This window comes from Peromyscus maniculatus, chromosome 20 (genome assembly GCF_049852395.1).
Source record: "Peromyscus maniculatus bairdii isolate BWxNUB_F1_BW_parent chromosome 20, HU_Pman_BW_mat_3.1, whole genome shotgun sequence".
Taxonomy (NCBI): domain Eukaryota; kingdom Metazoa; phylum Chordata; class Mammalia; order Rodentia; family Cricetidae; genus Peromyscus; species Peromyscus maniculatus.
In genome coordinates, this window is record NC_134871.1 from 52105444 (window position 1) to 52129958 (window position 24515).

Sequence of the window (24515 nt, forward strand, 5' to 3'; positions counted from 1 at the left end):
ATGCTTGGTACAAACAAAATAAATAACCCAATGACCAGATAAAGCCTACTGCTTTAAATTTCATCTCCTTTTTCCTTATTCTAGCTATTTCTGATAATGCAAATAAGCAGAGAAATGGTCAAAAGAATAAAGGTGTCTGTAACACAACAAAGAAAATACTAGGTATATATGAATACATTCAACATAATCTTGTAAAAACTTCACTATTAGATAAATAAGCCTTAAAAATTCAACTTGGGTAAATATTCAACTGGGATAAATATTGGGATGCTATTACAAGCAACAAAAAACACATTTCTTAATCTTCAGTTACAGTGGGGAAGGGTGACAAACACCACTTTCATCTCTTTGTTTTCATTCATTAGACTGACCACTAAAGTAAGATAACTCAAATAATGAGGCAGTTATCAGGGGCTATCCACACCTACTCCACTCACTGACTGAGAAACAGAACTATCCCGAGACCAAAGCCAGGTCCTCAGATTCGAATGTACACCACTTCAAGTTGACTGTAATTACCAACTGCCCATGATGATTACCTTCTCAGACACTCAACTCTTTATTACTATGGATTCCTTATATTATAGTCACCCATATAAACATCAGATCTGACTGACCTCTTCTTGACATAAAACTGTGTCCAAAGTACCCCTCTTGACCACCTAGCTTCAATTTTCAGGTATTATTACAAATACATATTTATGCTTCTAAAAAAAATTCCAGTTATTAAGTGCTAGATATAGGCCAGAGAATAGCAGTTACTAGTCTTTCAAACTTCTGGAAGTTTCTGAGAAGTTTCAGTACTTTTCATGTGGCTTTCCATTCGGTTATTACTATTATTCCTATGGCAGAGAACAACAAAAATAAAGAGTTGGAAAGAATATCCAAGGCTGGAAAGATGGTTCAGAGGTTAAAAGTACCTGGGTTTAGTGACTGTCTTACAACAATGTACAACTCCAGTTCTAGGAAATCTGACACCCTGTTCTGATCTTCTTGGGTACAGACATATATATAGCACACATATACACAGAGAACATTTGTTGCTCTTGCAGAGAAGACCTGGGTTTGATTACCAACACCAACATGGTGGCTCACAATCATCCTTAACTCCTGTTGCAGGGAATCTGATGCTCTCTTCTGACCTCTGAAGGTATCAGGCTACACACGGTGCACAGACATACATAAATGTAAAACATTCATATTCATAAAATAAATATGAAACCAATCAATTAACCAATCATTCATCTAAAACATACATACATACATACATACATACATTACATAAAAATGTGTATCCTGAAATGTAGCCAGGCGTGGTGGCACACGTCTTTAATCCCAGCACTCCACAGGCAGAGGCAGGAGGAGCTCTGTGAGTTCGAGGCCAGCCTGGTTTACACAGTGAGTTCCAGGACAGTCAGGACTACACAAAGTAACTCTGTCTCAAAAAAAGAAAGAATCCTAATTTGAAAGAGAGCGAGACAGAGACAGAGAAAGAGAGAGGGAAGGAGGGAGGGAAGGAGGGAGGGAGGGAGGGAGGGAGGGAGGGAGGGAGGGAGGGAGAAAGAGAAAAGGAAGGAAGGAAGGAAGGAAGGAAGGAAGGAAGGAAGGAAGGAAGGAAGGAAGGAAGGAGGAAGGAAGGAAGGAAGGAAGGAAGGAAGGAAGGAAGGAAGGAAGGAAGGAAAAGAAAGAAGAAAGAAAGAAAGAGAGAGAGAGAGGGGGGGGGAGGGAGGGAGGGAGGGAGGGAGGGGGGGGAAGAGAAAGAGAAAGAGAAAGAGAAAGAGAAAGAGAAAGAGAAAGAGAAAGAGAAAGAGAAAGAGAAAGAGAAAGAGAGAGGGGAGGAGGAAGGAAGGAAGGAAGGAAGGAAGGAAGGAAGGAAGGAAGGAAGGAAGGAAGGAAGGAAGGAAGAAAGGAAGGAAAAGAAAGAGAGAAAAAGAGTCGGGCAGTGGTGGCACACGCCTTTAATCCCAGCATTTGGGAGGCAGAGCCAGGCAGGTGTCTGTGAGTTCGAGGCCAGCCTGGTCTACAGAGCAAGATCCAAGACAGGCACCAAAACTACACAGAGAAACCCTGTCTCAAGGGGAAAAAAAAAGAAAAGAAAGAAAGAGAAAGAGAGAGAGAAAGAAAGGGAGGGAGGGAGGGAAGGAGGGAGGGGGGAGAGAGAGAGAAAGGAAGGAAGGGAGGGAGGGAGGGAGGGGGAGAGAGAGAGAGAGAGAGAGAGAGAGAGAGAGAAGAGAGAGAGAGAGAGAGAAGGAAGGAAAGAAGGAAGGAAGGAAGGAAGGAAGGAAGGAAGGAAGGAAGGAAGGAAGGAAGGAAGGAAGGAAGGAAGGAAGGAAGGAAAAGAAAAGAAAAGATGTGTGTGTGTGCTTTATGTATACACCCAGGACCCAGATTTCCAGTTATCTGACTGAGCTGCCATTTCTGCATTTTTACTAATGTATTACCCTCTTATTTAAATAGATTTTTTAATACTTATTTTTAGTTATATGGATATATGTGCATCTGTGTATGGGTATGTGCACTTGAGTGCAGGAGCCTGTAGAGTTCAGAATAGGATGTTGGAAACTTTAGAGCTGGAGTGTTATAGGTGGTTATTGAGTTAACAGAAGTGGGTGCTGGGAATGGAACCTGGGTATTCTGTAAGAGCAGTATATGCTCTTACCAACTGAGCCATCTTTCCAGCCTCCTAAATTGATTTGATTTTTACCTTTGCTTGGGCTTGTCTCCTTCTCAGAGTCAAGGTCAAACTTCTTCAAAGGACTTTAAAAACAAACTATTTTTAAAAGAAGTTATGAAAGTTTATGAATATACATGAGCTAGTCCTAATACACTTATCCCACAATGGTCTATGAAGCTAGTTTCTTAGTTCCCCTTAAAGGAGGTTAAAATGGAGCTGCCTATAGGCATTCACCATCTCCTTGCTCTGGGCCAGGCCACCAACACACTGCTCTGCTTACCATGCTCACTTCCACACATACACCACCTGCTTCCTGCCAGCCACACGGCCTGTCCTTTTCACCTCTTTTCAGTCTCCGGACAAGCATTACCAGTTAGCCATGCCTCCCTCCTGGGTATCCTATTTAAAACAGTACTACACACCTTCACCTTTGTTCCTCCTTCCTCCCCTACTTTGTTCCCTCACTCACAATACAGCTGCAGTACAGTCAAATAAAGCAAAGAAGTGTTTACTGTCTTACCTCTCCTTTCATCCTAAAATGTAAACTCCTAAAGGGCAGAGACTGACGTTCCTTGTTATAATCTTCATGTCATTCAAACAGGAGCAGAAGCAGACATTGTGCATGGATGATGAAATGGTTTAAAAACTAGGTCTTACAGAACTAAGCTAGAGCTCGCATATGCAGAGATAGTGCTAAGGGGTGAGAGAGAAGTATCATCAAATCTAAAAGCAGAGCTGGAAGACACTTAAAAGCTACCTGTAGCCGGGCGTTGGTGGCGCACGCCTTTAATCCCAGCACTTGGGAGGCAGAGCCAGGCGGATCTCTGTGAGTTCGAGGCCAGCCTGGGCTACCAAGTGAGCTCCAGGAACGGCACAAAGCTACACAGAGAAACCCTGTCTCGAAAAACCAAAAAAAAAAAAAAAAAAAAAAGCTACCTGTAAATTTCTTTGGATCCAGTTTTATGAAAAAACCCAACTTAACTTGGGTGCACATGAAAAATATGAGGAAACACTTCAAACAAAATCATAGCAGATAAGCAGCAACTTAAACTCTGAAGCCTTGACCCATTTTTTTTCTCTTGTTTTTCTTTCAAGACAGGGTTTCTCTGTGTAGCCCTGGTTGTCCTGGAATTCATTCTGTAGACCAGGTTACCCTCGAACTCAGAGATCTGCCTTCCTCTGCCTTCCAAATGCTGGGGTTAAGGTGTGCAACATCACCACACAGTGACCTTTTTTTTTTTTTAAAGATTTATTTTATGTGTTTGTCTGTGTAAGCACATGCTGTGTGTGAGGGTGCCCCTGGTGGCCAGCTCGAGTTACAGGCAGTTGTTAGAAGGGTACTGAGACCCCAACTCAGGTCCTTTGGAATAGCAACAAGCTATTCTTAACTGCTGAGTCATCTCTCTAGCCCCAACATATGGACATTTTTGTTTTGTTCTGTTTTGTTTTGAGACAGGGTCTCTCTATGTAGTCCTGGAACTCAATATAAAGACTAGGCTGGCCTCAAACTCATAGCACAGAGATTCTTCTGCCTCCTGAGTGCAGGGATTAAAGAGGCATGTGCTACCATGCCTGACTCCTGACCCATTTCTAAAATATAACTAAAATAGCTAGACATGAGACTAAGTTTAATTATATAGTCACATGACTCAAAACTATGCTTTTAAATGTTCATATTAAAAAAAAATCAGGACCTGAAGGAAATTATTTCTCATCACTTTCAAATGCCTCTTCAACAGACACCATTTCTCCCCATGAGTCTGCTAGGCAACCATGAATGTCTATTTAGGTGTTTAATATGTTCCAGCAATTACATGTACTAACTCAATCCTTACAAGATCAGAACCCTTATTTCAAAGATGTGGAAACTGAGGCACAGAATTCATCAAGTTCATGAGAGCCCAGTGTAGCAGCCAGCCCCACAGGCCACCTTTCTCATACTACATTATGCAGAGGATTTTTTACAAGGTCATAACATGCAACCCTTCAGTGCTGTCCCTCCAATGCTGTTCCAACTGGTTCTCTACTTCCTCCAGTCTTTAGGACTGTCAAGAACAATTCCATCAACATCTAAACTTCCCTCGCTTTTAACATACTTCTAGTTTTAGAACTTAGTTCTTAGTGGCTGAGAGGAGATAAATTGAACAAAACATTCAAGTTGGCAGTTAATTGAAGGTATGAAAAGCTGCCATTTGCTCCCTATTTTTCCTAAATCAGAGCTACCAAGAGACCACTTTAGACATAAGCAATTTGTCCTGGGGTTGCCTGGTTACTTCAAACCCTATCTCTACAAAAAAAAAAAAAAAAAAAAAAAAAAAAAAAAGACATGGAACAATTACTCTACAGTCCTGTTCCCAATCCTACACTGAACACTCCTTTACTGTGTGGATGATTCCTCTTTTCCTATAGTAATAGAGTTAATAGACTTTAAAAAAACAAAAACAAAAACAAAATGATAGCCATTATCTCCTGCAGAGTCCCTACATATTCTTGGTGTACATGAAGTATGAATACCAAATGTGCTCCAAGTTATCCTTTGTAGGAGTTTCATGTAAAGCAGTTAGGAAAAGCAACAGAAAATATATAAACCTGAAGTATATTATATGCAACTTATCATCAGTATAATATAAAACAAGCTAATACCTCTTTTTCTCTCTTCCTTCACTCTCATCCCCAGGAACTGGCCTCTGCCCCCTTCTCTGCCCCTTCTCTCCCCTCCCCTCAATAAACCTCCCAAGTGGGAAAAATAAAATAAAATAAAAAAGCTAATAATACGGATCATCCCAATATGATCCTATATTAACATATATATGTGCATATATATGAACTAAAGAAAAATATATATTCCGAAGTCAGTTGGTCATCAATGAGGAATTTTCATGCACATCTGGACAAGATTTACCAATACACTTTTCTTCCCTTTCCTTTCCTCATTTTCTCCATATTCCCAACTTTTCACATTTCAGATAGGCCATAGAGGTATAGCAGTGAGGTCCAAGACTGAGCCTACACACTGCAGACCATCCCTGCTGGGACTGCTCTCTCCAGCCTGGTTGAAAGCTGGTGACCTCACAATTTTATAGAAAACTAGTATTAACTTTTGTTGTCTGTCATCATCTAAGAGCCATTCTTTTCTCCTTAAAGTCCCCTCATCTTTCCAAGAAGGTTTAACTAATGACCTTCTATTGCCAGAATAACAACAGCTCAAGATAATAATTCTACTTAAATTCCAGGTGAGGATATACTATTTGCCCTCCAGGCTCACTCTTCACCCACCCACAAACGACTTCACAACCTAAGAAGGACACCACAGGGACAATGGACAGGCTCTACCACCCTCTTGGCTTCTGGCCCAGTTTGGAGACAGTGAAAGAGATTTGCTCTCCTGGCTCTGAGTAGGCGATAATTGAGGCTGGTAAAGACTTTCTACAAACAGGGATGGCTCTGTCAGATATCTGATCTGGCAACCTAAACATTTATCCATTTTTTCTAAGCTCAGAAACTACTTCTTGCCCTTGAGCTCAGGAGGTATTAACAGCTCCCCACAAATGGCAGGCCAGAAGATGCCTTTTCCAGTTTCATTATCCTTCTGCACTGCTGTCCACATCCCTTTCCACATTCTCAGCAGAGCAGGCTGGGGCTGAGGTGGTGGTGGTGCTATTTTTCGCAGTCTTTTCCAGCAGGGTTAAAAGTGTACAAAGAGAAGCACAAGGGGGATTAGGAAGACAGGAAAGAGAGGCTGCTATTACCTGGAGGCAACTGCAGAAGATATAGACTCCCAGAAGTTCCCCAACAAACTTCCAAGTATATCTACTATGATGCCTATCAGGCTTTTCCAATTCCAGTTCTTCCCATGTTGGCCCAATCCTTAATTCTTTTTTTCCTCCTTTTTGGTTTTTCAAGACAGAGTTTCTCTGTGTAATAGCCTTGGCCATCCCAGAACTAATTTTGTAGATCAGGCTGGCCTAGACCTCACAGAGATCCATCTGCCTCTGCCTCCCGAGTGCTGGGATCAAAGGTGTGTGCCTCCACAACCAGCTATAATCCTTAATTCTTGTATCAAAATTCCTCATACTAGATAGAATCTTCATAGGATACAAAGCTTCTCTTTTCCTGAATGAACTCTAAATGGTACAATTAAATGCTCCTCAAGTTACCAGTTTGAATGTGCCATCTGTTTTCTACCAGGGCCCTGATTGATAAAGTTCTCTCTTTCTCAGAATTTCAGAGTACACTATTATCACTTGAGGAGTAAGAAACTTCTATTTCATACAATATGGTATATAACAGGGACTAAAAACAGAACACTTAAGGGATGTCAGACAAAGTGCATAGCAACACTGTAAGAAACAAGAAAGGTTCAAGAGCAGCAACTGGGAAGCGGGAGGTGGGCTATGAACCAGAATGTGATGAGGGTCTGCAGGACTCCATTAACCATTATGGCTAGGGTTCTCATGTAATGACACTAGGTAGTGCCATTTATAGTGGTTATGGTTTCTACAAAGTTGACTTGTATTTAGTCTTAGGAAATCACCCTTTTTCTTCTTTCTTTTTTTTTTTTTTTTAAACAGGTCTCACTCATTGCCCAGACTGACCTGAAACTCACAGTAATCCTCCAGCCTCAGCCTCCTGAGTACTGAGACATCAGTGTGAGCCACCACATATGGCTCAAATTATTTTCAACAGCAAAGATAATGAATGCTGTTCTTTCCCTGACCACCTCAACATCTTACCTTGAACTACTACTTTAGATTAAGTCCTATCTCATCTTTTTTTGTTTGTAAAGCATCGCTTAATCACAAAACTGTTGTTTTCTTTCTTTTTTTTTTTTTTTTAATCTTCTGGTTCTGACATGGCCACTTCCATCTTCCTGATCTGGAAAAAATTTCCCACAAAGTTCTATGTTCTGGCCCAGTCATAGGAACAAAAGAATAAGCTTTCCTACACTTAATTATTTTGACAATATCACATGCTCCACAGTTCTGGATGGCCTATGGTATCATCCTGATGGTTTCTGCTGTTTCTGTCCAACAATCTTGTTCAGAAGTGCTCCTGAGCCTCTCAGCTCTCTGAAGCATCCATCCTTAGGTTCAGAAATGCACTCCTACCCAATCAGGTTACATGGGCCCCAGGATCCCAGGAGTTGCTAAAATGTGATCTTCTCTACAAGTTAATCTTTAACTCAAAATTTTTGTTTACTTCACTTAATGAAACAAAACAGTAAAGTCTGTTTACCTTTAACCAGTATCTACGGAATGTGATACTAATATTAATAATTACTATATATTAAGTAAATTCCAACATTTCCAGCTGTCTGGTCTTCGTATGTGTACACATAGACAGACACAAAGGGAAAAAAACTGATGAATTACAACATGTTCTAAGTCACTTTTCTAGGACATGTTGGGAGGTGATATACTTTAACTTAAATTCTTTTGATTCTAAAACCCATATTCTAAAACATATGTTAAGCAAGAAACATCCCAATTCCACACTTGTTTTTCTTTTTTTCAGAACTCTGACCAACAAATTGGGTCAGATCTGAATTAACAATGGCTACTGCTTATTTACTGCATGCCTTTAATTTACTGCATGCCTAACACATGCTACACACACTAGGCACTTTACATAAATGTTAATATATTCTCTCCTTACCATATCTACAATATGTTAGTATTCCCTTTTGTAAACCAAGACTTAGAAGTTACATAAATAAACCATGTGTCTCACAAAGAGAAAGGATATGAAACACCCACTCCAGAATCCAGTCTACACTTCTGGCAAAAACCTTCCCCAAACCAGAAGCAAGACAATGCTGCTGTAATCATAGAGAAGAAGCACTAAGAAAGGAATCTTGAAGTTTGCCAAACTGAGTTGTCTGCCTTAAACCTGGATGTATCTCTTTATACATCTGTTTGATATTCATGTAAAACTAAGCAGATTGGGAATGTGCATCTGTCCACTGATTTGTTTGGTTTTTTTTCTCTTTTCCATCCAGTTTGCACACAGAATTTAACTTGTCCACCAGTAGCTCTCTGGCAAGGGAATCCCCCCAAAAAAAGACTCTGAAAACATCTTAAGGAACCCAGTCAATCAGAACTCACAAGCTTTTTTGTAATCTCAGGAAAAAGAAACCTACTAGAATGCTGCAGGTGTAAAAAGTTGGCTCTTTCAGGGTAAAAAAAAAAAAAATACACTATATCAACCATAAAAACGGTGAAAAAAGTATTTATCTGCAACGATGATGAAATATATGCAGACCCCAAAAGAAGGGACTAATCTGTAGCTTTTAAATATTTTAAAAATAAAGCCAGGTAATGATGGTCTTGCCCTCTAATCGCATCACCTGGGAAGCTGAGGAAGGAGGATTATCATGAACTGAGGCGGACTACACAGGAGACTCTAGCTCAAAAAAAAAAAAAAAACCTCCAATTTTTCCTTTAAAAAAAAACAAAAAACAAACAAACAAAAAAAAACACTTAAGGAAGCCAGGCATGGTGGCACACACCTTTAATGTGAGCACCTGGGGAGGTAGAAGCAGGTAGGCATATGTCTGTGAGTCAGAGGCCTGCCGGGTCTACAGGAGTTCCAAGCCAGCCAGGGCTACAAAGTAAGACCATGTCTCAATAAAAACTTAAGAGATCCTTTCCCATTTGGTGAACTAGGCTGAGGGCAGTACAAACACAACAAAAGCAGCATACATTCTTATGAATTTCTAAAGATATAAATTGGTAATTTAAAAAAGACTGTTCCAGTGGGATCTGTTAAGAAAAAACTGCCAACAAGCTTTAAGTGTTTTATCACTTAAAAATGATTAAGCAAATTATGGTATAGCTACTTAAATAGTACATAAATTAATAACTGAAGATTCTAGCTACACGAAATGCCTACTATTTGCATACTTGTGCTACAATTACATTTGGAAATTGGACACTGTTATAGATGGAGGACAAAGAAAATGATGTGGATAAATGAAAAGCTTTTGACCATCTACAGTGGAAGGATTCATATGCCCTCACATACAAACAATAAAATCTACACTACTGAACTTTACATCATCTTAGCTGACAGCAAAGCATTTCTCTGCCCAAGGGAAAGAGATACAAGACACCCCACAAGCCCAGAGGCATAGGGGAAGACCAGCCATGCCTTGCCCCAGAAATTCAAAGCAAATACACTGCATACCTTACACACCACAGTGCCCAAGTAGGTATGCACATCACTGACTCAGAGGTTTTTTGTTTTTATTATTTTTCTAAGAAATGGGTCTGAAAGCTAGGCATGACGATGCACACCTTTAATTCCAGCACTTAAGAGGTAGAGGCAGATGGATCTCTGTGAGTTCAAGGCCAGCCTCGTTTACATAATGAGTTCTAGGACAGCTGGGGCTATGTAAAGAGACCCCGTCTCAAAAATAAACACAGACACACAAAGCAAAAAACAAACAAACAAGGCTTAAAAATAGCTCAATTCTGACTCCTCACTATACATCACATACATAACACATATGAATGGGCAGGTCTATTTTTAGACATAACCCCAGAGGCTAAAGCATCCCATCAACTACCTACACAGAATGAGGCTCCTGGAGGTGTGACTGCATCTCGTATCCCAGCTCCATGCCCACCCCCATTGCTGTCTATCTTTCACACAGGGACATCCCAAAGTCAATTCAAACAGCTACATGGGACAGCACGATGGTTCAACAGTTAACAGAAGGGGACAGGAAAGCAGGACCAGTGAGTGACACCTTGGGTTAACTAGGTCTCCCTCTCAGTCTTTGTTACCTGTTGAAGTCCAAGGCTTTAGGATGTCACTGAAACTTTCTTTCTAATTTAAATGTTAATAGCACAGCACAGTACAGTACAGACAAAAGGATCACAAACAGCCATCAGTGCTGCCACTTAAAGGCAGTGTCTCACTCTATAATTCCTTCAGTATAATTTTGAATCAAGAGTCAAAAGACTAGCCGGGCGGCGGTGGTGGCGCACGCCTTTAATTCCAGCACTCGGGAGGCAGAGCCAGGTGGATCTCTGTGAGTTCGAGGCCAGCCTGAGCTACCAAGTGAGTTCCAGAAAAGGCACAAAGCTACACAGAGAAACCCTGTCTCGAAAAACCAAAAAAAAAAAAAAAAAAAAAGAGTCAAAAGACTAATTCAAAACAGAAGTGGGCAAAAGCTGTATGAGAAAAACTACAAACCTTTTTGAGAAGCCCAACAAGTTCAAAACAAAACTGAAACCAACCGGAAGACACACAACACACCTGATTGAGATGGCACCAACAAGTGTCAGGAAGTAATTATCACTTCATAGAATCAAGTGTGTGTGTGTGTGTGTGTGTGTGTGTGTGTGTGTGTGTGTGTGTGTGTACACATTTACTGTAACAGGTTGAATTAACAATGGGTCTATCCACCAAACCAGCTCTCCAGCCATATAGGAACAAGGATAAATCTCAGTGGCAATGCAAGTGAAAAGGGGCCTGGTATCTGGAAGGAAGGAAAAGGTATTCAAGACACAACAATAGTAACATTTGTTAGGTTCATAAATGTGGTAATAACAAGCTACCTTTGAGAGAGAAGGTATTATTTAAAGTCTGGTTTTTTGGTTGTTGTTTTTTTTTTTTTTTTTTGTATGTTTGACATATTTGTTTAAAAAATGGTTTCCTACATAATCAGTTCAAGAAAATAGCAAAATTTATGGCTAATTCAAGGCTTGTTAGCTTCTGCAACCAACAAAATTTCCACATTCATCTCTTATGGTCTGTCTTTCATACTCAGGCTGCAGATCTGTAGGCCTTGCCCATGCCGTTCCCGTGCTTTGACTACCAGTTCCCTTCTATTTTCACTGTCTGACCAACCAAAAGTCTCCTGCTCCAACACTCTTTTTTAAGAGCTGTCTTTTGCCAAGTAGTGGTGGCCCACACCTTTAATCCCAGCACTTGGGAGGCAGAGGCAGGCGGATCTCTGTGAGTTCGAGGCCAGCCTGGTCTACAGAGCGAGATCTAGGACAGCTCCAAAAAAACAAACAAACAAACAAACAAAAACAACTACAGAGAAACCCCGTCTCGAAACACTAAGAGTTGTCTTTCAGTGAGTTAATCACTCCTGCCAGCCCTGCAGTTCCCAGGCATCATGGGCTCAGAATCAAACAAATCAGTCTGAACTCAGTTTTGCAGCTTACTGCTACTAAAATGTTCAATGGATTCTGTATTTAAGTCTCAGCTTCTTCAAGCATAGAACACATTGATAAAACAAATGATACACCACACCATTTTGGGGACTGTAACTGTGCAGCACATGAATGGGAAGCACCGTTGTTCTCTGGAAGCTCATGGCGGGGTCTCAGGCACCACAGGCCTAAAGAATCATATTCTGCATGATAACCAGCTCATTTGTCAGGCAATCACATGTGTGGTACTATTTAACAAAGACTGATGAAAGGTCTTGAGAAAGTAAGGGCCCCAAACTGGAATCTAGAAGTCTCCTGGGGATTTTGAACTAGATGGTGACACACTCCGGTTTCAGTTTTCAAATAGCTTGACTGTTTTGTGGAAAACAAATAGGGGAGGAGTAGAACAGAAGCAGATTCAGTAAGGAAGCTATTTTTGTAATTTGGGTAAGGGATGTTGGCTGCACAAAAGAATGTGGTGTTGATGGAAGTGGTGTACTCAAATAAACGACATATTTTAATTCAGGGCCAACAAAAATTGCTAGTGTATCAGAAGTAAATGTGAGGGACAAACAGCACAGTGGTACTAGCTGCACACCACTGTTTCCCATCCTTTACAGGTGAAAACTCAAGTCTGTACCATCACACCAGGGGGCACAGCTGACAGCCTCACTATTAAAATGAAGATAACAAAGCAGAGTTTAAATAACTGACCAAGGTCTCAACACTAGTTATCAGATCTGAGCCCTGGCAGTGGGCTTGTACTCCAGTACCATCTCCTACAGTGCGACTGCAAAAATGGGCACCACTGTGGAGAAGAATAAGACTGGGGCACAATAGGAATGATGCTTTGCCTGGCAAGCTACCTTTGAGATTCCCACGGGACATCTGAGTGGAGAGATGTCAGACAGCTGGCAGGTCTAAGGTGGGGATATGGGTAAAGGTCAAGTCAGCAGCACAGAGAATTCAAAGCCAAAAGAATGAATAAGACCACTTGAAGCAGGTTGCAAAAATAAATTTAGAGGCTCTTGAACTCAACACATTAAAAAAAATGAAACAAATAAAAAAAAATGAAACAAATCAAGATATTTTCAGAGTTTGTGGTGATATATTGTGTATCAAATAAAGCTTGCCTGGGGATCAGAGGACAGAGCAGGCATTAGATTAAACATAGAAGCCAGGCGGTGGTGGCACACACCATTAATACTAGCACCCAGGAGGCAGAGAACACTGGATCTCTGTGAGTTCAAAGCCACCTTGGACTACATGAGATTGATTCAGTCTAGGAGAGAAACAGAGCCAGGCAGTGGTGACACACACCTTTAATCCCAGTACTTGGGAGTCACATGCCTTTAATCCCAGCACTTGAGATCTCATGCCTTTGCTACCAGTATTTGGGAAGCACACATGCCATTAATCCCAGCACAAGGAAGGAAGTGAAATGGCTGGGCAGAGAAAAGACATATAAAGGAGACAGGAACTAGAGCCTTTTCAGCTGAGGACTCAGAGGCTTTCAGTCAGAGGATTTATGGAGATAGGATCTCGCCTTCTATTCGGTCTGACGATTCAGTGGTAGTGAGAAGTTTCTCTAGTTGCTTGTTCCTTTGTCTCTCTGATCTCTCAGCATTTACCTCAATATCTGGCTCCAGGTTTTTTATTATAAGTCCATTTAGGATTCATGCAATAGAGTTAATGGCTCACAGTAAGATGAAGTATACAAAACTAGAGAAACAGCTCAGTGGTTAAGAGCATGCACTGTTCTTACAGGACCGAAGTTCAATTCCTAATACCCAAGTCACAACCAGGCAAAGGGATCTGACACTGTGGCCTCCCATAGCACCTGTAAACACACATATACAAAATTAGAAACAATAAAAATAAATCTTGAGGTGATTTGAAGGGTAAATGGGGGACACTTTAATTGGGAAGGAAGAAGCAAGCCAATGCAGAAGAGAAAGAGGCATCCAAGACCAGGCATCAGAAATTCCCTTTCAAATTGTCCTTCGGGGGAGTTTAAGAGACTCCCAAAACAATATAGGCTACTGCTGTTGCCGTCAGTAGCCTCCCAGAAGTTGAAGGTAAGTCCTTATTGTTGAAGGCATCATGTACTTCAGACACAGGACCCAGATCTGAATCTGACCTGAAAGTATTTTCCTGAAGACTAGCTTTCCCAGCACAGGAAGGTGCTATGTGTGCTTCTGTGGTGGTCTGAATAAAAATGCCCACTCCCCCTCGCCCCAACCCCCCAGGCTCATAGGGAGTGGTACTATTAGGAGGTATGGCCTTGTTGGGAGTAGGTGTGGCCTTGTTGGGAGTAGGTGTTGGAAGTGTGTCACTAGGGGTGGGCACTGAGATGTCAAGTGCTCAAACTAGGTCCAGTCTCTCTCTCTTCCTGCTGCCTGCTAATTGGGTATAGAATTCTCAACTACCTCTCCAGTACCATGGCTGCCTGCATGTTGCCATGCTTCCTGCTATGACAAAAATGGACTAAACCTCTGAACCTGTAAACCAGCACCAATTAAACATTTTCCTTATTCAGAGTTGCCAAAGTCATGGTGTCTCTTCACATCAACAGAAACACAAACTAGACAGCTTCTAAGTAAGGAACGCAACCAACAGCTCTTTCCAACTGAAAAACCTATGGACTACAACAATGATCAGCTAAGCACAAGTCACTTACGGGTGCAGTAGTGGTACACATATCTTGGTGATAACAGCTGTCTAACTGGAGTAGAGGCCCATTCAACAGGAGAGAAACCATGCCTATTACTTGAAACCTAGCTAACCATGTAGGATAAGTGAGGTTTTAGATTTTAGAGAAGAACCTACTTCTAACACTAGATTAATCTGCATAATTCCTAACTGTATTCTAAATATTTATCCATATACCCCTCATCAGAGGTAAGAGTAGCTCTCAGTCCCTATCAAAGAAACAACTTTGCAACAGAGAGACCATTACAGAAAACCACAATTGATCAAAATATAGAGAACAAGTATTTGTGGGGTGCCCAGCCACAATGAATCCATCTACAACATAACGCCTGCACCTAAGGCTTAGGGAACATAATGGGTGGAGGCTGGGGTAGAAGAACTGTTAAGAGCCAAAAGACCAGGAAATCTGCTGTGAAATTGTGTCTCCTATAAATATGGAAGCTTCACCCAGGGTACCTCAACAACATGGCGCGCACACACATACATAAAAATTAATATTTTAAAAAAGAATATATAATCAACATTTTTTTTTTAAAAGGCAGCCTTCCCTTCAACATTCCAACATTCCTGCATCCCTACTGAAACAGGTCTGGTGCATTCACCTTGTAACAATCATTTGCTCAGCATGAAGAATGCTCAGCCCTGACTCCAAAATGCTTACAGCCCTCACTTTCAACCATCCTAACGCTAGGACACTGGCAATCAACACCAATACCAGAAAAATCCAAAGATGCAAAGAGAAGTAAAAGAGAACTATATATATAGCTTTGGCTGTCCTGGAGCTCACCAAAAGTGTGTGCCACCAGGCCCTGCCCAATGTTTTATTTTTTTCTTACAATATAATTTACTTTTTAAAAGTTTTTGTAAGAGCCAGATGTGGTGATACTTTATTTGTGCTTTAATAAATAAAACTTGCCTGGAGATCAGCGGAATAGGAACAGCCATTATAAGTAAACAAAGAAGTCAGGCAATGGTAATTACCTTTAATCCTATCACTTGGCAGGCAGGAATCTGTCTAGATCTCTGTGAGTTCAAAGCCACACTGGAAACAGCCAGGTGTGGTGGCACACACCTTAAATTCCAACAAAAGTTAACCATGGAGGTCTGTACAGACAGACAAGAGGGGACAGAACTGGACAGGAAAAGGAAGTGGACAGAGAGAGCAAATCAGATGGCAGAACAGCAAGGCATATAGGCGTGGGTATACAGGAAGTAACTCGCATTTGGAAGTTGCTGAATTGGTGAGGTAAGGTTAGTTATGGCTATCCCTATTTCCCTGATCTCTCTTAAGGCTTTCACCCCTATATCTGGCTCCATGTTTTTATTTTAATAAGGCCATTTAGAAATTCATCTACAGCCAGATGGTGATGGCGCAGGCCTTTAAATCCTAGCACTCGGGGGGGGGGGGGGGGGGGGGCAGAGGCAGGCGGATCTCTGAGTTCCAGGACAGCCAAGGCTTGTCCAGAGAAACCCTGGGAGGGGGAGGGGGTTAAAAGGAAGAAAGTGATGTAATTCTATTTCAATTAAAAGCATTTTTACGAAGATTTTTCTTACTTAAACTGTGTGAGAGATGGTATCTGACAGCCTCAATCCTGGGGGTATTGGGGTAGGGTTGTTTATGTCTTGTTGCTGTTTATTTGAGACATGGCCTCACACTGTAACCCTGTATGCCTTCAAATGAATCATGGAAATCCTACTACCTCAATTGCCTGAGTGCTGGAATTAATGGCTTAGTCTCACTTAATCTTAATGACTTTGTGACATAATCAGCCATTCTACAGATGAAATAACTGAGGTTCAGAAAGCTTAAATAACTTTAACAATCTACAGTTGGACAATAAAAACAAGCTTGGCTGGTGGCTATGTCCAATAAATATTGTGTCCCTAACCATTACTGTGCTAGCACTATGTCTTCCTCAGAGTACCTGATATGCCCTCTGTAGCCCTAATTTTGTTCAGACTGGTCCTTCTGTCAGAGTAATAATGACTTTGCTGACCTGTCATTTACTGTCAAAATCCAATGCAAATCCCACTCTCCAGCATCAACACCTACCCAAAGCACAAGATATGAGCAGCACTGTCAAAGTTATTTCCCCCTCAACTCTATCCACAGTATGGAACCTTGATACTCCTAAGGCTGAGCACAGGGCACGCATTCAAACACCAGGTGCAATATATCTTTCTGACAAAAACAAAGCTCACATGTGGAGACCAACATTTTAGAATGGGGGTATAACTTAGTGGTTATCATGCACAAAGCCCTGGATTTAATCCACAGCTAACAAACAACAGTTTTACTTCCATCTGTGAGAGAAACAACAGTTTAAAAAAAAAAAAAAAAAAAAGGTTTCTATAATCCCTGTCACCATTCTCTGCTTTGAACCTCACTAAGTAAAAGGAAAAGCAGGTTGATTTTTTTTAAACCTTATCTACAAGGGGCTGAACATAATAAGGCCACCATTTCTGATAGGTTAAAAACTGCTTCATTTATATTAAAATCTAAATAATGCAAGTTCAAAAGAGGGTTTTTTTAAAGCTTTTTTTCCTTAAAAGGACTTTTGAAAATTACTTTCCAAGGGTTGACCCTTGAAAGCAAGCTTCTGCATGTAGTACAACAAAATGTAAAAACATTAAAGAGCTACTTTAAGCTAAATATGGGGGCACTAGACATTTAGAATTCGAAAAACTTTTAATACCAACTAAATACATCTGGATTTATGGTAAGTTAAACCCAAACAACACACTATAAAACAACACTGCCAGCTAACAATCTCAGAAAAGAAATGTAAGATAGGACAAACAGATTTTAATGTGTGCTTGACCTTCTTGCACACACCATGAAAAAAAGTAGTCAAACAAAGCATTCTGACTTGATTTTACCAAAGCCATAGGCCAACCCATCAAATGAAGCAAAAGGCAGAACTAAGTTCTATGAGTCTAGTCCACTCCAGATAAAAGCCAATAGACCTTTTTACAGTTTATAGGGTCCTCTCCATCTAGCTGAGAATGCAAGCATGGGAGGAACCTATATGGATGATTAAGTTCTGTGAAAAGAAGATAAAAGCCAGAAAAAGTAGAAGTGACTAAGCGATTGTAAAATTCTACTGTTGCCACAAAGTCACAACTCCAAAACACTATGTTAGCTCTCAATCTTTCTATTTTATTTTTTAAACTGTGTGTGTTCCTGTGTATGGGTGAACATACATATATGTGTATGTATATGACTTGCATGTGGATGCCAACCAACAATCTTGGATGTCATCCTCAGAAATCTCTACCTCCTTTGGACGGAAGCACACTAATTAGGCTACGGAGATGGGCAGTAAGCCCCTAAGATCTCTATCTCCCCAGGGCTGGGATTACAAGCAAAAGCCATTTCACTATGAGTTCTGGGTATCAAACTACAGTCCTCACACTTACAAGACAAGCGCTTTACTGACTGCGCTACCCCTCACCCCAGCCTTACAGCTCTTATATGAGCATCAGTAAGCTAATGGTATTTCTAAAACTATGAGTTTCTCTCTATTTAAAACAAAACTCAAACTCACAGAAGTCCACACCTATTAAGAAGGAATAGTTTCTTCTTTCAAGAACACCAACAACTGACATGTTGGAGGGTAGAGAGATGGCTAAGGAGTTAAGAGTTCCTACTGTTTTTGCAGGGGACCAAGTTGGGGTCCCTGAGCCTATGTGGGGGAGGTGGTAACCTCACAACTGCCTATAACTGCAGCTCCACGTGATCTATAGCCTCCACAGGCACTACACTCATATGTACATATACAATTTGAAAGAAATATTTTAAAATATAATTAGTAGGTTAGTTTAGAGTTAGAAGATCACAAAGGAACACAAGGCAACCAGTAAGATTGCTCATCTGCCACTAAGACATATGACCTGAGATTGATCCCCAAAGTAAACTCTTAAGTTTTTTCTGACCACCACCCCCCCCCCCCCGACACACACACATTGCACAACAAAAATAATGTAATTTTCTTTTTACAAAAGGCAGACCAACACAGCAGCACAAGATCTTCATGAATGCTGTGACCTCTAGATCCCATTTTTTATTCTATTATTACTAAGAGAAGGGGGTAGGAGGAGTGTAAATATAATAGACAATGAGATACAGGAAAACTCCTGGTAACTGTTGGCTGCTTTTTTCAGAGATCTGAGAAGTAGTGAGCATAAAACCTAGCATGCCCTCCTCGACTGACAATCCCTCTGATGTGATGTCCTGAGGGGTCAAGAAGGAAGGAGTTGACAATACTAGTCAGGACACAGCCATCTCCATCCTGGGACAAGGAGTAATGAGCACTACTCTCTTACCCACAGTCAGAAGAAATGAGGCCAAGAAGAAATGAAGAATGAAGCCAAGAAAAACAGGCTTTAAAAAAAAAATCTAGAAGCTGGATGTGGTGGAGGCAGAGGCAGGTGGATCCCTGTGAGTTCAAGGCTAGCCTGAGCTACAGAGCTGGTTCCAAGACAGTCATGGCTACACTGAGAAATTCTGCCTCAAAAAAACAAAACACAAACACAAACAAAAAAAGAAACAAAACAAAATCTAGAAATAGAATTATATTTTAGTAAGCAGAATGAGAAAATATACTTTTATTTTAGCAAGGTACAACTACTTCCTGTTGATTCTCCTGGATAATACATTGGAGAAAGTACTCTATTTAGAATCAGGAAACCTAAGTTTAAACACTTCCTAGTTTTATCTCTTGTAAAACCCACACATACTACTTTCCTCGTTTGTAAAATAAAGTAACTGATACCTCACAGTAATGAACTACAATAATGTAAATTATCATCCTAGTATCCCCACCCTCATCTTAGCCCTCTCTGTGGTCAACTTCTGAGCCAATAAAAAAATAAATTTAAAAAAATTTTAAAGGTAAGAGATAAGCAACAAGAAAATAGAAAACAGATTAGCTACAAATCAAACAAAAGCCAACCCTAAAGTGTGTGTGTGTGTGTGTGTGTGTGTGTGTGTGTGTGTGTGTGTGTGTATGTGTGTGTGTGTATGTGTGACACTAAAGACTACTTGGTAGCAGTTAATTTCCATGTCATTGTTTAATCAGGAAAGCTACCCTACCCTGAGCTCAACAGCCCATTCATAAAAACATGTTAGTTACAGTCCTCATCAGTTCTCTAAGTCAGTCAAGAATGCTAAGAGCCATCTCATTCCACATTGTAGGGGCCACAAGCTGCATGCCTAGTTGCTACTCTTCCTACCTAGGGACACTACCTGGCTATCAGAACTTCACACTTAGAGACAGATGGCATCTCAAGTGCAAGAATTTCTCTTCCATGCCTAATCATAGGCATAAAGCTAGTAGACACTTGAACTTCAAGTCATTCTAAAAATATATCCAGAGAACAAATAGCTAACTAGAAAGCAACACACATCCAAAGCTAAAGTCGAAAATAAGAGAATCAGAAAGGATATTTTATGAAGAATGAGGGGAAAGGCTGGGTGTACTCCCAGAACTTGGAAAGCAAAGAAAGGAAGGAGGATTGTGCTGCAAATTCAAAGCCAGTGTGGTATACACAGCACGTTCCAGGCCAGCCAGAGTGATGTAGTGACCCTATCTGCAAAACCAAAAAGAAATGAAAAACATTTTTTAATGAAGTAGTTCACAATTTTCTAAGTGGTTAAAGGAATAGTTTAAATATATGGCATCATTACCCCACATCAGGCAATATTCTAAACCACTTAGTTACTAGCTTAATCAGCACAATCGCCCTATAAAGTACAATTATTATTTCCATTTTCCTAGACAAGGAAATAAACACACCAAAAAGTTACGTCATTTGCAGAGGGGTATACTGTGAATAAATAAGAGGTATGATTTTAAAAATTAGGCCACTGGGACTGGACAGATGGCTCATCAAGAGCACTGGCCATTCTTCTAGAGGACCCTGGGCTGACTGTCAGCACCCACAGGGTGGCTCATAATCTTTTGTTCCATCGGATCCAATGCCCTCTTCTGACCTTTATAGTCATTGCCCACACGTGGTACACATACATATAGACTAAACACTCATACACATAAAATAAAAACAAATAAATCTCTTGAGTAAGGGAAGATAATGAGTGCATCTTCACCACCATACCTGACTTATATTTACCGTGTCTAGGAAATAAAAGCCACAATGGAAAACTTTAGGAGGGAACAGAAATCCAAAAACATGTAACAGACAATTTTTAAAAAGCCAAACTGAAAAATCCAATAAACCCACCTATTGTGTTCTTTTTTTTTTTTTTTTTTTTTTTGGTTTTTCAAGACAGGGTTTCTCTGTGTAGCTTTGCGCCTTTCCTGGAGCTCACTTGGTAGCCCAGGCTGGCCTCGAACTCACAGAGATCCGCCTGGCTCTGCCTCCCGAGTGCTGGGATTAAAGGCGTGCGCCACCACCGCCCGGCTACTGTGTTCTTAATCTCAATTAAAGGCAGATTAAAGAGCCAGGTGTGGTGGTACACGCCTTTAATCCCAGCAGAGGCCTCTGAGTTCAATGCCTCCTGGTCTACAGAGCAAGTTCCAGGACAGCCAGGGCTACACAGAGAAACCCTGTCCCAAAAAAAAAAACAAAAATGAAGAAGGAGAAGGAGGAGGAGGAGGAGGAGGAGGAGGAGAGGGAACAGCAGCAGCAAATTAAAAATTTTGTTTAATTAAAAGATTGGTCAAAATAAACTACCAAAAATATAACCTAGAAAAGGTGATATAAAGGATACAGTAATAAAGTCCCAGAGAGAATGTAGCGAGGCAGTATGTAAAAAGCACTAGAAATTTAGCCAGAATAAATAAGAGACCCCGAGACACAGATTCAAGATGGTGAATACATCGAGTATATATACAGGGATGAGCAGATGAGGAGCCTAGATTAAAGCATTTAAAGGCATGTTGAATTCTTTTTTTTTTTTTTTAAATTTTATGTGCATTGGTGTTTTGCCTGCATGTATGTCTGTGTGCCAGATTGCCCTGGAGCTGGAGTTACATAGAATTGTGAGCTGTCATGTGGTTGCTGGGAACTGAACCCAGGTCATCTGGAAGAACAGCCAGTGCTCTTAACTGCTGAGCTATCTCTCCAGCCCCAGCATGTTGAATCCTAACAATCCCACCACCAATGTACTATCAAGCAAAATCACATGAACAAAATGCTAGAGAGCAGAATTCTGAAATTTTTATCATCATCACTATTGTTATTATTATTATTAGTAGTAGTAGTAGTAGTAGTACAGATGTTTGGCCTGCATCCATGTCTATGCACCATGTGCACTCATGGTGTCTTCAGAGGCCAGATGAAGGTATGGGATTCCTGAAGGTGGAGTTGCAGTCAGCTGTAAGCCACTATGTAGATGCTGGGCATTAAACCCTAGCTTCTGGAAGAGCCAGTGCTCTCAACTGCTGAGCTACCCCTCCAGCCCATAAGGAGGCAATTTTTAAGGGACAAAAGGTGAAAACTGACAGGCACCTGTAGGACCATTGAGAGAAACACACTACACTGTTAGCCAACATTCCAAACTCCATGCTATTTGTATTCTTCATACCCCAGGACCTTGGGCATGGGGGGAGGGGGGAAATCAAAGAATAACCTTTTAATAACCATTTTAAAAAAAGGCAGATCTCTTTGTGGGAGGGGTTAATAAAGATATTTTAACAGTTTTTAATATAGATTTTTAAGCACTAGAGTTAAGGGAGAAGGAGAGGCACTCACAGAGAAAAGACACACCTAAGAATATGGGTGTTGCGCTGCTACTGTTTCTGGGATTACCATTTCATAATTGCTTACTACAGCTAGCACAGTGGAGACCCTGGCAACAAAAGTAGCTACTACAGTTAGTTAATCTTTCATTCTATTGGGCATGATAAATTTAATTCAGTAGTTATATACATCTCGACTGGCTTTAAAAATTATAAATTTATAAACTCAAGTTCCAGTTACTTTTGGGATACTATCTTACAAGGACTCCAACGTACAGTATGGCTCCATAAGGAAGGGAATGGCTCAGTTGCCTTTAGCCTACTGGCTATGGGTGAGATAGGACATCTGTTGGTCTTTTCTATATCGAACACACAGATTGCAAGCCCAGTGCCACTTTGAGATCTTTGGCAGCAATTAACCATGCAGCTCACACATGATTGAGCCAGTATGATAATGAGTATTCAGAGACGGGTAATGCCTGGGGGGCACTCACCAACCTAAGACAGAGTACCTGTGTGGCCTGGGCAGGTGTCTCCATGACAGGTAAGGTGACCTGCTGACATCCCACACAACCCAAGCTCATTTTTTAATAATAGGGGGACCTGCAGGGCCCTGGCCCCCGGTTTGGGTAACTGTTGCCTTGCTTGTGGACCTTGATATCCTCCCAATGCTAATTCCCTGCCAGGTTCCACCCTCCTGAATGCTTAAGGAAGTTCCTTGTCTGTGTATCCTGAATAATGGGCATTAACAGCTTAGATGCAAGATTGTAAAACATCAGTAGCAAACTTCTGCCCTCCAGGGTCCTCCCATTGTGCTGTAAGCCTGTAATTAAGACCTCCTACCCGCTTCAAGAAATGACATTCGACATTTAAAATTAAATATATACTGCAAATGTAATCTATGAATACCACAAATGTGATTAATATCATGAGTGTAATTTAAAAAATAAATAAATTAAAAAAAAAAGAATATGGGTGTTGGCTTCCCTAAAGGATGGCCAGAAAAGATAAATCTAGAACACATAATTGCTAATTATCTCTATTCAAGATGACCTAAATAATCCCGAGTACCTTTTCCTCTATTATGTAAACCAGTCTGAAGAAACTGAGTCTTAGATTAAAGAAGGAGAATGAGCTCTACCAGGAATTAGTGAGAGGAAAGCACTCAGGAGGGAGCAGAGGAAGACCTGTGGGAAACATGGAATCCTTCAGCCACTTGGAAACTTACTTTGTAAAATGGATTCTGTCGTTACACTCCCAACTTCAGTACCACTTCAAGATACCAGATATGCACTCAGGTGGGAGAGGACCTGCTGAGGTGAGCACAAGTATATGCATCCTCACAGAAGGGAGCAGGGGATAGACACATAACAACATGCTTGGGAAGCAGAGTTTCTCATTCCAGGATAGACTGTCTGCCATTTAGAAGTGTCCCTAAAGTTCCAGGCTTGAAATGTGACCTTCAGATTAAAACACTAGAGGTACAATCAATATGTAACTCTAAATATCTCTCTCTTAGGAATAAAGTTAACTTACAAATTTTTACTCATGCTGAAACTGACTCTCAAAACTTGGCTTTTCCATATCTCATATTTCTGTGAGATTTATAGGTTCTAAACAGATCAGAAAGAAATACAATAAATAAAAATATAGACACCTAAATAGATTTCAAAATCATTTAAAATTTCTTCTACCTCTAGGATTCCTCTGTTGTCCAAACCTGCACAAGACTTATTCATGGAGGCCCCTAAGGTGGTTCAACAGTAGAAGCATTTGCTGAGCAAAACTGATAATTGAGTTCAATCTCTACCCAGGACCCATTTACAAAGTCAGGTGTGACCAACACATCTGTAATCCCAACACTCTTACAGTAAGATGAGAGAGAATTGGCCAGAAGCTTATAGGCCAATTAGCCTAGAGCAATGGTTCTCAATCTGTGGGTCTCGAGACCCCTGGGGTCAAATGACCCTTTCACAGGGATTACATATCAGATATTCACATTATGATTAATAATAGTAGCAAAATTACAGTTATGAAGTAGCAGTGAAAATAATTTGATGGTGGGGGCGGTCACCACAGTAAGAGGAACTGTATTAAAGGGTTGAATAAAGCATTAGGAAGGTTGAGAACCACTAGTCTAGAATGAGGTGACAGGAATGACAAAATTTTGCCCCAACAAACACGAGAATCAATTCCCAAAAGCTGTCCTCTGACCTCTACTATGTGTCTGCACAGGCATGCATGCACGCACACACTCAC

The 24515-nt window shown here is 40.8% G+C and overlaps 1 protein-coding gene across 8 annotated transcripts in view; it reads right to left on the reverse strand.

Annotated features, from left to right (window-relative positions):
• The window catches only part of Tcf20 (transcription factor 20), a 183931-nt gene that overhangs the window by 52776 nt on the left and 106640 nt on the right, over positions 1-24515 (reverse strand). Inside the window, exons 1-2 of one of the 8 annotated variants that reach the window (XM_076556428.1) lie at positions 3611-6919; positions 2705-3431 (exon numbers count right to left, since the gene is read on the reverse strand). The exons of the other annotated variants lie outside the window; for them this stretch is intronic. The gene's annotated coding sequence lies outside the window, so the exon portion shown is untranslated. Of the gene's footprint in view, positions 1-2704; positions 3432-3610; positions 6920-24515 lie in introns of those variants that run through there. 8 annotated transcript variants of the gene reach the window in all.